Raw genomic sequence first — 11,521 nt, forward strand, 5'->3', positions numbered from 1 at the left:
GCCTAGCCCTAGATGGGCCAAGAAATTCTCTCAAATATCCCACGATAGCATCCCTCTTTATTGCTGTTCTGTCCTTTGCTGGACATGAAAAATGCCTCATTGTACTGAGTAGAGGTGCTCTCTCTCTAAACTTGATGCTCATCTGGCTTACACCTTCCTGAATGAAGAGGAAGCCTCAGCTGCCTTTCCTGGTGGGACCATCACCCACCAGACTTCCAGTTCTGACATGGGTGTGAGTTACAGGGAGTAAGTAGGAAATGGGGTGTCAATATCTGTGGAGAAAACAGAAATGAAACATCAATGCCCTGCTGCAGCAGGCTTGGCAAGAGAGATTTACAGCAAATAATTCTCCTGTAAAATGAAAACTAAAGAGAGCTGGTGGACATGGGGCTCAGCCACACCATCCTGTGGTACCTGGCTCCGTAGGCCAACTCTTGAGAAAGGCATTTGCTAGGCTCCCAGAGGGCTCACTCCCAGCTGCCTGATCCCCCAGGACAGCTCAGGGCCCCACGTGGTCTGCATCCTGCCCACCTCTCTAGCCCCTTCCCTTGCCAGTAGCCTTGCCTCCTCCTGTGCCTAAACCACACTGCACTTCCGTCAGTTTTTGTAGCCCTCTATGTGTGTTCTTTTATTGGTCTCTAGACCTCTGTCCACACTGTGCCCTATTCCTGGAGCCACTTTAGCCTTGCTTCGTCCGGCCACATTGCACTCACAGCCCAGGCCTCAACATAGCCACCACTTTATGGAAGCCCCTTTTGAACCCATAGACCGCTGCTGTTTCGGTTGCTTGTTGAACAGACCAACCCTTGCTTCACACTGTTCCTGTCTTTCCCTTGTGGGCATGCACCCACACATTTTTTAAAAAGTGAAAGATACCACTTTGAATGAATGTGCTCAGTGGGAGCTGTTTCTGCCTCCGCCGACGTCCTCTCACCTCCCCCTCCAAACACTTCTGAGTGGACTCATTGCAGAGAGAGGCCACTGCACTCTAGGGACACCATGGGGCATGACCACCTAATGTCAAGGACTCAGTTGCTGATGAAGATTGTTGGTACATTGAGGAGTGCGCTGGTGCCTGATTACCATGTCTTTTCTATTCTATTAGTCTTGGGTGGAAGCCATTACCTTAGGTTCAGCTCTGCTGTTGCTAATCTTTCCTATTCCCCTGCCATCTTGGAGCTCCAGTGACCTGGCAGTGATTAGTGACCTACCCCTTCCTTTTCTGTCAAGACCTCAGCTCAGGAAAAAAGTCCCAGTGTGATGGAGAAGCCTGCTTGGAAAGCCAAGACCTCCCATTGCATCTCAGCTCTCACTTGCACTTCCTCCAGCAAAAGCCTTCCTCGGGGGCCTTTCAGTTTGTCATATCAGCATGACTACGTGCCTTCCAGAAAACCAGGTTCTTTAAAGACGGTTTTCTTTTGTATCAGAAGTCCTTTGCCTAGCCTGAGCTCCTTCCGCCTGAGAAAGACACTCCTGTGCAAAGAAGAAATTGAACTTTTCCTATGTTACTCAGCAAACCACAAGTCAAGACTCAAACACATCTCTGGACCCTTAATGCAGGCTTTTGTCCATTGCCCCATTCTGCTTTGTGTGTCTACTTCATGGCTCTGACCTCTCCCTTCTTTGGAAGAATCTTAAAACAGCCACAAAGTAGCCCTGGAGAAGCATCTGAAAGTGTGTGCTAAAGCTCCGAGAGCAGGGGGAATGGGGGGGGGGGTCCTGCTACCTGGCTTCTGCCAGTAGGGTGAGGTCCTGGTATCTTGGGCTCTCCTAGGTCTCAAGCTTTGATTTCCTGGAACTAAAGAAGCCCCTGGTCAGTCCAAAAGTCCAACAAAGCAGAGGAAGATTAGATCCTCTGAGCCCAATGCTGAGGAGCAGCAGGAGTGGGATGGCAGATCCAGAAGCCACAAGAGAAAGGGCAGAAGTGGAGACCATCATTGACAAAGCTCTTCATACCTATTATTTTTGTGAAATCTCTCTGTCACTCCTTGGACAGCCATGCAGGACAGATATCTTTGGCCTCTTTTTGAAACTGAGGTTGGAGGCAGACCTGGAACAAGGTCCCAAGCCTCCTAGTCTTAGCTCCACCTGCTTGTAAGAAGTCACCACCACCTTTTCCATGTGTTCTTTCCTCCCCACATGAAAAAATCACCTTGAAAAGTGCTTTCAAAAACCAAAGTTTCAAAAATCATTTACTGGGCGGTGCCTGTGGCTCGAAGGAGTAGGGCGCCAGCCCCATATGCTAGAGGTGGTGGGTTCAAACCCAGCCCCAGCCAAAACCTGCAAAAATCATTTACTAAGCACCTGCTCTGGCCAGGTTCCATGACGAGTTCCAGGCTTCCAGGGCAGAATGACGCTTGGACTTTGTCCTGTGAGCATTGACAGCCTCCTGGAGAAGTTAGGACCTAAAACTGAGGTTCTCAATGTCTTAGGGTCACAAACCCCTTTGAAAAACTGATGGAAACTATGAAGAATCTTTTTAGAATAATGCTAGTGCATTTTTTAATTTAAAAAACAAATGTTTGCATTTGCAGTGGCCCTGGTTTGAATGTTTGTGTTCCCTACAAAATTGGTGTTAAAACTTAATCCCTAATAGGACAGAATTAAGAGATGAGGCCTTTAGGAGGTGCCTATGTCAGAAGGGCCCCATGTTCACAGCTGGGATTAGCACTTTGATAAAAGAGCTCGAGGAGCACATTCACCCCTTCCTCCCTTTGGTCCTTCCAGTTTGTATCATGTAAGCATGTGGGAAGAAGGCCCTCATAGACATGGAATGTCGGTACCCTGCTGTTGGACCTCCCAACCTCCAGAACTGAGAGACAACAAATCTCTGTTCTTTGCAAATTACCCAGTCCCAGGTATTTTGTTGTGCAGTGCAAACAAACTAAGACAGGAATTCATAGTCACCCAAAGGCAGTCTGGGGGCCCACCCACTCAGCCTTGGGTATTCATGGCCTGCAGATTAAAAATCCCTGGACCAGATGATAAGATTATACATGTAGTCTTATTCTCTGAGAACAGTTACTAACTCTCTGAAGGCAGCTCATTACAGTGAACAGAGGACAAAAGCATGGATGAGATTTTAGTCATCATTGTTTTGGCAGAGTTGTACCTGTGCCACAGTGTCTGGTGGTCTTTTATTTTTGATCCCAAGGTTACAGGAGAAACCAAGGCAGAGAGAGGTGAGGGCAGCACCAGAGCCCATGGTGGCATCTAGAGATAATGTCCGTCTGACCCAAGTGCTCTGCTTCCATGGAGTGATAAGAGGCCAGGTGGGATTTTAGGAAACTTAGGAAAAGAGCTAGAAGTCAAGCACAGAAGTTTTGCTGTGGGATTTATCAGGGTTTTTTAAGAGAGCTCAACTTTGAGTTGAACAGGAGACTTAGAAAGCCTTTATAAGGTCTTCCTAAATGATGCTGACAGCTGAGAGTGGCATGCCCCTGAGAGTCTATGATTATCTCGCAGGAAAGATCTTTATGGAGCCTTATTAAGAGCAGAGCATGTCAGTGGGAGGGAGGGAGGGAGCAGCAGTGTGTTCAGAGCTCTGGAGGGCAAGTGAGGCAGCCTCCTTGATTTGCAAAGTGCTTTGCAGTCCTTTTAGTTATTTCTGCAACAGACCCATGAAGTTGGTAGAAAACCAACCCACAAATTGCAGAAACCTAGGGTTGTTATGGCAGGAGGTAATGGGCCATCCATCCAAAGATATGTGGATGGACCCCCAGGGTTTGCCCCTCTACAGCCAGGGGGATATGATCATCTAGGTTAGAATGCCTCCTCCATTCCCAAACTCTGGAGTCCCCTGACCCCCTATTGCTGGCTTCTTTGGTGGCTTCCTCAAACAAAGGCCACACCCCCACCACCACCACACACACACACACACACACACCCCACCCCCCCCACCCCCGTCTCCTCAGTGAGATCATACCCCCCTCACGTGTGCTCACTAAGTACAGGAAATCCCTTTAGGCCCATCAACCCCCGCAGAGCCTGACAGTTTAAGCTTCCAACTTAGGTATGTGTGAGGAAGGAAATGCAGAAATGGACTGGGCCAAGGACAGACTCAGGCAAGACAGATCCGCCGAGAGCATTTGGTCCAGTCCCTACATTTGGTACATGGGGACACAGTGTGACATAGCTTTGGAACTAGAGTATGAGGACTGATGGTGAGGATGATGATAGTAGCATGTTTTGAGCTCTATTCCAGCATTCAGGGCATGGTGAACTGACACTGATTGTACTGTATGGCGAGATGAACTTTGTGGTGTGGTTGAGGATCCGTGTTATGCATTAAGGCCTCTGCACAGAGCTCAGATCCAGCACCTTTTAGGTGTGTAACTGTATGTTTCCTATTGTGCCTATTACAAGCTACCTACCATAGATTTTGTGTTTTAAAAATATATAAATTTATTATTTTATAATTGGTTAGAAGTCCCATTCACCGGACTAAAATCGAGGTATTGGCAGGCTGCATTCCTTTCTGGGGTTTTTAGAGGGAGAATGGTGTCCTGCTCTTTGAGACTGTTGGCAGAACCCTCCTCCTTGTAGTCGTAAGAGCCCCCTTTTCATCTTGGCTGTAAATGCAGGGTGGTTCCAGCGGCAGCCGCCACACTTCTTGGCTTGTGAGCCTCTTTCCTCTATCTTCAAAGCCAGCAAAGGCTAGTCGAGTCCTTCTCAGTCACCTCTCTCTGATCCTTCTTCTATTGCTGTATCTCTCTTACTCTGATCCAGCCAGGAAAGCTTCTCTGCTTTTAAAGACTCGTGTGATTAGATTGGGCCTACCCAGATAATCCAGGATAATCTACTCATCTCATAACCTTAATGGCATCTGCAAAGTCCCTTTTGCCACGTAAAGTTCCCAGGATTAGGCTATGAACATCTTTGGGGAGGCCATTATTCTGCTCATCAGAGTGACCTGGGGAAATCTGCCTGACTTGCTGATTGGTTAAGTGGCACCCAGCTTTGGGTTGTGAGCATTGAATGTGACACCCCTCAACAGAGCACGGGGCACACTGGTAAACACTTAGCTGGTGTCAGCTGTGAAAGTTATCAAACCTGTTTTACAGTTGAGGAAACAGAGATTTGGAGATGTTCAGTAACTTGCCTGAGGAACAAGATTCATCCTTCCTGAGAGGAGGACTGCTTTATGTCCATCTCTGATTGCCCACAGCACCTGGCCCAGAAAAGATGCTTAGTAAATGTATCAAATGAATGACCAAGAACCAGGAAGAGTAAGTGACTTGAATGAGTGCTATTAGACTCAGAGAATGTCAGAAATGGAGGCACTCTTACAAGAGGTCAAGTCCAAGGTTCTCATCTTACCTCTGAGAAGCGGAGGCCCAGTGGGGAAAGGGTGGGCCCCAAGAGACCGGTAGCCCAGAGCCCCAGAATGTAGCCAGTCTTCTATCTGACCATTGTGTCTTCCTCGGCCCCAGGCTATGTTTGCTTCTCTGGAGGTCTCAAGACCCTGATGCCTAAGCCAAGCCAGAGGCCAGTCCAGTGGGATGGAGGTGTGGATGCTGATCCTGGCCCCTGGTGTGGCCTCAGAGGGACTGGAAGAGTGAGGACATTTACACTCTCTTCCTACAAGTAGTCTCTGGCAAGATCTATCTGTAGCTGGTTCTCAGGCTTCTCTGGATCTCCTGAGGCAGCTCCCCAACAAAAAGCAACCACAGGCCCATGGCCAACCCATCGCTGTGTCCATCCCCCTCTGCTGGGACATAAGACTGCAGGGCCTAGTCAGGGGACTTGGGTTTTAATCTGCCCATATACACCTACAGCTTTATGTATTTAGGACCCTTGGCTCATTGGGACTGAGTTTCCCCCATCTGTAATCCATCTGGACATCTTCAGGGTCTCAAACCCAGCTCCAGGTCCCTTTCAGAAGGATATTTCAAGAACATTCACATTATTCTTCAGCACAGATATGTGTGGTTTTCCCACAGGCTCCTAGCTCTGCTGCAGCTGACTACAACTCACAGCCAGTGAGGTCTTTCTGGGCATCTGGTAGTGACCCACATCTCCCTGGGAGCTAGCTAAGGCTGGACAGGTAGTCACCAGTGTCTGGACCTCAAGGCTCTGCCAGGCTGCCCCTGATACGAGGCAGCCACAGGAAAAGCCTTTCTGTTTCTGCAGTGCATGATGTGGCCTCATGCTGTCACTGGAATTAGGGCTTTGCTGTGTATTGGAGGAAGGTTAAGCAAAATCTAGGCAAGAGATGGCCAGCGTCATGATGTCAGGGCTACCAGGTTTAACTTATAGGAAGGACAAAATATGTAGGTGGTACCCAGAAAGAGTACCTAACACATGATCCTACTACACACCAGCCCCAGGATTTAACACTTGGCCCAAGGCTTACTTTGATTTACACTAGTCCCTTGAGGCAGGTATGACCTGCTCAGTTTTACAGATGAGGAAATGGAGGTTGGGAGGCAGTGACTCTCTCTGGTCAGGCAGAGGGTACTAGCAGGAATTATGTGGGCTCCAGCTATTTGAATCTGGGCTTCCTTTGGTTGCCAGGTCGACATCTGAGTATATAGACTCTGTCTAGATCTGATGGGGCCAAAGCCATCTTCTGCCTTCTGGTGGGAGGGTGGAGCTCATTCTAGCAGATAGGGAATGAGTAGAACAGTGGCATAATATTGATAGCCTCATTCATCAGTAAGACTGTAACCATGTCTTGAGTGTCTGCTGTGTGCCCTGTTCTAGTCACAATGAAAACATACAGTTAATTAAACGGGGATGAAAAGGAGGAGAGCTAGTGGCTACTTTAGCTCAGGTGGCCTGGAGGGGTGAAATCTGAGCCAAGACTTAAATGATGAGAGCTGTGTGGCCATGCAGAGATCCAGGGGAAGAACTTTCCAAACACAAGGAACAGGGATACAAAGACAGAGACAGTGAGCCGTAGTGACCTAGAGATGGGGAGACTTGCAGGGGTGGCTGGAGCTGCAGGAGGGGCATTTAAGCATTTTTTCCAACTGTGTTGGGAAGCCACAGGAGAAAGTTAATTGGAGAAAGATATAACCTGAGTTAAATCTTTGGCTTTGCTTTGGCTGCTGCGTGGAGCAGGGGCTATGGGAGGGCAGGAGAGGAAGGGGAGACTGGGATGGAGCCGTTGTAGTCCTTGAGTCCTCAAGGTAGGGCCTGGGACCAGGGTTGTGGCAGGAGACTGTGAGAAATTAGCGGAACCAGGCAGTAGTTTGGAGTTAGAGTCATGGTTAGGATGATGGTGATGGTGTGCTGGCAGACCACCCAGGGTGGGAAGGAAGCCCTGTTTGCACTTGGCCAGTTTCCATGGTGTAAAGTTCCCACCTGGTTTCAGGCTACCGATCTGACCAGAGAACAGTGTGCACAGTTACATCTCCTGAGCTGGTACAGGCCAGCCCTGGCACACAGCGGTTTTAGGCTGTGCAGGCTGAAGAAGCAAGAACTAAAGAGCATTCTGAGCCCTCTGGTCTGAGCCCACAGAGGGATGTGAGGCCATCCACTGAGGCAGGGTAGACGAGAGGTGCAGAGAAAGCACTTGGGCATTGGGGGAAACCGTGGGCTGGCCCTGGCCGTGTTAGTTTGGAGATGCACTTTAGACATATGTTTTATAGATTCTGGACACTTGTACACTTCATCTCATTTAAATGTTAACATAGCTTTCAATAGCTATGAGTTTGGTGGTTTCTTCTCTGTTCACAGAACAGCAAACTGAGAATGAAGGGGCTGAGAAGTCTTACCAAGGCTGTACAGCCAGTAAATGACAGAGCTGAGTTTGAACTTGGTTGGCTTTGGCCCTCCCCCAAGAGCCTAAACTTGGCACGTACTGCCCTCCCTGCTCCCCGCAGAAACAAGCCCACCCTCACCCTCAGCCCCACGGTACAGTTTGGGAATTTTAAAAATTTGGAACAGCCTTCAGACAACAGCAGAAATTACAGAATGGCTGCCCCCAAACCACAACCCACCCTCAGAGATGTCCTGTGGTTTTGTCTGTAAGGAGTGGGGTGAAGAGGTAGGGAGGGGAAACTTTGTTTTGTTTTGTTTTATTGGCCTTTACAGTTTTTTGTTTTTTTTAAAGAGAGAGAAAGAAAGAAATATAATGTCTTTAGGCAAGTCTACCCGGCACTGCTACTCAGGCTTCTCCGTCCCCTGCTGTCTCACCACCTGCTCACTTTACACACGTTATGCTCACTTGGTCCAGGAGGCATTGCTTGTCCCTTGCTCTGGAGGAACCCAGGCAGAGTTGCCTCTGCAGCCTGGTTCTTGGCTTGGTCCTTGGCTCAGGGAGTGAGCACATGGCTCCCACCCCATCCCAGGGCCTTTGATGCGCTCTCTGTGCTGCACCCTTCCTGACCAGTGTCAGGTACTGAAGGCGTCACTCTACTTCCATGGTAAGAATTGGGGTCTCTCTGACTCAGTGTATATTGAAGCTATCTCACCTCTTTCCCAGGCTGTTCTGTTGTTAACGCTTTGCTTACTTAATGAAGCTTAGAGGTGTTGTTTTTCTCTATCTGCAGCCTATTGGTCCTCTTTCTGGTGATATAATCAATTTAATGGTGCACTTTAGAATCACCAGTTGTGGCTGAAACTGAGTGAAATGCTGCAATCAGGTAGTCTGGCAGGAGCACACAGCAAGCATGGTAGCTGCGTCTGCCTGGCTTCCTTGGACTACGAGGCCTCCACCTCCTACCTGGGTAGTGCTGGGCTTAGTTACCTGAAGAGGCATAACAAGATTGGCAAGAAGGTCTCACCCTGAAGTTGATGTGACCAAGTTCCCCTGAACACAGTTCCAGAGCTGACGGTACTTTCCAGAGCCTGGATGGGAGGCCAGCCCGCTGCTATCTGGACAGTTTATATGTTCCAAGTGCAGCCAGAGAGGAAGGTTTCCCCAGGCTCAGTCAGGGCCATAGCCAGGCTGGGCTAGGACAGGTAGAGACACACCTGCAGAGTGGCAGAGTGCTGCAGATGTTTTTGTTCATGTGCTTTTTTAGTAAATGTGTTTGAGCTCGCATGTGTATGTACATATTATATATGTCTAATAGGTATATCTGTATAATATATACCCTAAAATATATGTAAATATATTTGTAGAAATAAAGATACTATGTATATTAAATGCATAAGGGCAAATAGAAAAATATGTGTTAACTAAAACTTATTGTAACTAGTGATACCAAAATATAATGTTTTTTCTATGTGTCTGTGGATCATGATGGTGTCCCCCCCCCCAACTTGAACTGGGGCCTGGGGCAACTGTACGGTGGGCAGAGCACTTGGTATCCAGAAAACTTGATTCCAAGGCCCAGTGCTAACTAATTTGCAGCATGTAGTGGGCACATCTCTTCACCTCACTTCCTTCATGTCTGTGTGAATGTCACCTTCTTAGATATTTTCAGACCACTGTATTAAATTAGCACCCTATTGTTACCAATCCCTCACTTAACTCTGCTTTATATTTCTTAAAAGTGTTTTGTGCTGACGTGTGTGTGCGTGTGCGTGTGTGTGTGTATTTTGTTGGCTGTTCCCTCCATGTATGCTTCATGACAGCAAGGATTGTCTGTTCTCTGCTATGCACCTGGCACATAGTAGAAGCTCAATAAATATTCATTGATTGAATGAATTAACTTTCTCGTTATATAACCTAATGCTACTTAGGAAACTTTTGTAATGGAGGAGAAATGAAAAATGACCTTAATGCTTGAATGGAGGATTTTGACGGTGAGGGTGGAATCATTTTGAGGAATATCTGCTTTTTTTAGAGGACACTATTGTTGTCTTTACCGATAGTTGAGAGCCAGGAGCTATAAGTAATTGAACTTCTGCTGACTACTAGATACTGTCCTTGGATAGATAGATGACTAGATGGGTTAAGAACTTAATCTTCAGGGGGGAATGGGTGGAGGGAGGGGGTTTGGAGGGATCACTTCTGAGGTTTTTCTTATAGGAGTACAGGTGAATCTTTCTAAGAGTAGAATGTGAACGTGTTAAAGCAATAACTGAGAAAATGACATGAAGGCTGTGTTGACCAGTTTGATGGAAGTATTTCAGATTGCATGTGAAAACCCCACACTGTACCCCAGAAGTGCATTAATGTACATAGCTACCATTCTATAAAAAAAAATAAAAAAAAGAACTTAATCTTCATAATAACCCAACTAAATAGAGTTTCATTGTCTCCATTTTACAGATTAAAAAAATACTTGAGGCCCCAAAACTCAAGTATATCTACTTTCAGAGTATTTAAAATCATGGCTGACAGATGGCAGGTACCCAGAGAGTGTCTGTGGAATGAAGGAAAGTCCAGCTTATTACACTCCTAGAACTTCTCGACCTTTTCTGCAAGTAGCCCTTGTGGCAGAGGAGGGTGAAATGTATGCCCAGGGAGGTCAAAGGGCATTGCCTAAAGCAGCCCACCTCATGCCCAGAGTTTCTTTGACATCTGGCTTTTTATTTTAAAAATCCATGTGAATTTTTGCATTCTCCTTTATATAGTGAAATAAACTCCTCCTGTTTGTTTTATTATGAAAGTGATGCTTTTGACTATTTAGCTACTTATATTACATAATTAAAAAAAAAAAAAAACTTCAGTAAAAGCTGCTGCTCTGCATTCACCTTGGGGGTGGTGCATTCCTGATATAAGCTTTATGCACCCAGGAGCCATCCAGCCCTGTGTACAAAGCCTACAATGGAGGCCCTTGTGGGGCCTGGTCTCCTGGTCTCTTTCATGCCCCACAGTGGAATCTCATGCCACTTGTGCCCTGTGCAAACACAGCTTGTCCAGGGGAGGCGGGATATTCACTTCCAAGCCCCAACCATCTGTTATTTCAGACCCAGGATGGTGGCTGCACCTGGGTGAGTGGGGCCTTCAGCAAACAGTGCCTTGCCCAGTCCCTGATAAGGGGTCACCTCTCAAGCAGATTTTATAGCTCTGTCCTTCATCCACGATCAGAGAGTGGGCGGGGAGATGCAGGGAATAGGAAATATTCTGAAGCTGTTGGAATAACCTTTATGGTTTGCTTTATATAAACCAGAGGTCCAGTGTGGTGTGCAGAATAAGCCACTGAGACTCAGCCCACAAGACTTTGATGTTGGATAGCTAAGGGCCTCTTTGGGGGTTAATACTTGAATGACTGCGTTTCTGAGCATCTTTAATGTAGGAGTCAAAGCTCCAGGATTTCTGCTGCCTCTTAGGTAAGGTGTCTTTACTCTTTGTGTCTTTGTTTGCCTTTTCCTGGAAACTGAGTCCACGTATGCCCAGAGTTATACAGTGGTTTATAATGGAAGGCCTTTTTGAAGGATAGCTTTAAAGATAATAATAGTAATAATAAAATAAGTGAAACCAGAAAGCCTCTTAGAGACCATGTAGCCCTTGCGTTTCCCAGAATGGCAAACTGAGGCCGAGAGACTGAAAGGGAGACCCCACGCTAGTGTAATCTGTCATCCTGCACCCTCCCCTCACAGCCCATCACTGTATAGACGGTGCCTGGGATGTCTGTTGTTATCAGGAAATAGCTGAAGCTTTATCCATCTTTTCTTTGTT

The 11,521-nt window shown here is 47.2% G+C and overlaps 1 protein-coding gene across 3 annotated transcripts in view; it reads left to right on the plus strand.

Annotated features, from left to right (window-relative positions):
* GNAO1 (G protein subunit alpha o1) overlaps window positions 1-11,521 on the plus strand; it is a 161,547-nt gene that overhangs the window by 25,459 nt on the left and 124,567 nt on the right. The gene's annotated exons all lie outside the window — the stretch shown is intronic.

This window comes from Otolemur garnettii, unplaced genomic scaffold (assembly GCF_000181295.1).
Source record: "Otolemur garnettii isolate 467f Iridium unplaced genomic scaffold, OtoGar3 scaffold00058, whole genome shotgun sequence".
In the NCBI taxonomy this organism is placed as follows: domain Eukaryota; kingdom Metazoa; phylum Chordata; class Mammalia; order Primates; family Galagidae; genus Otolemur; species Otolemur garnettii.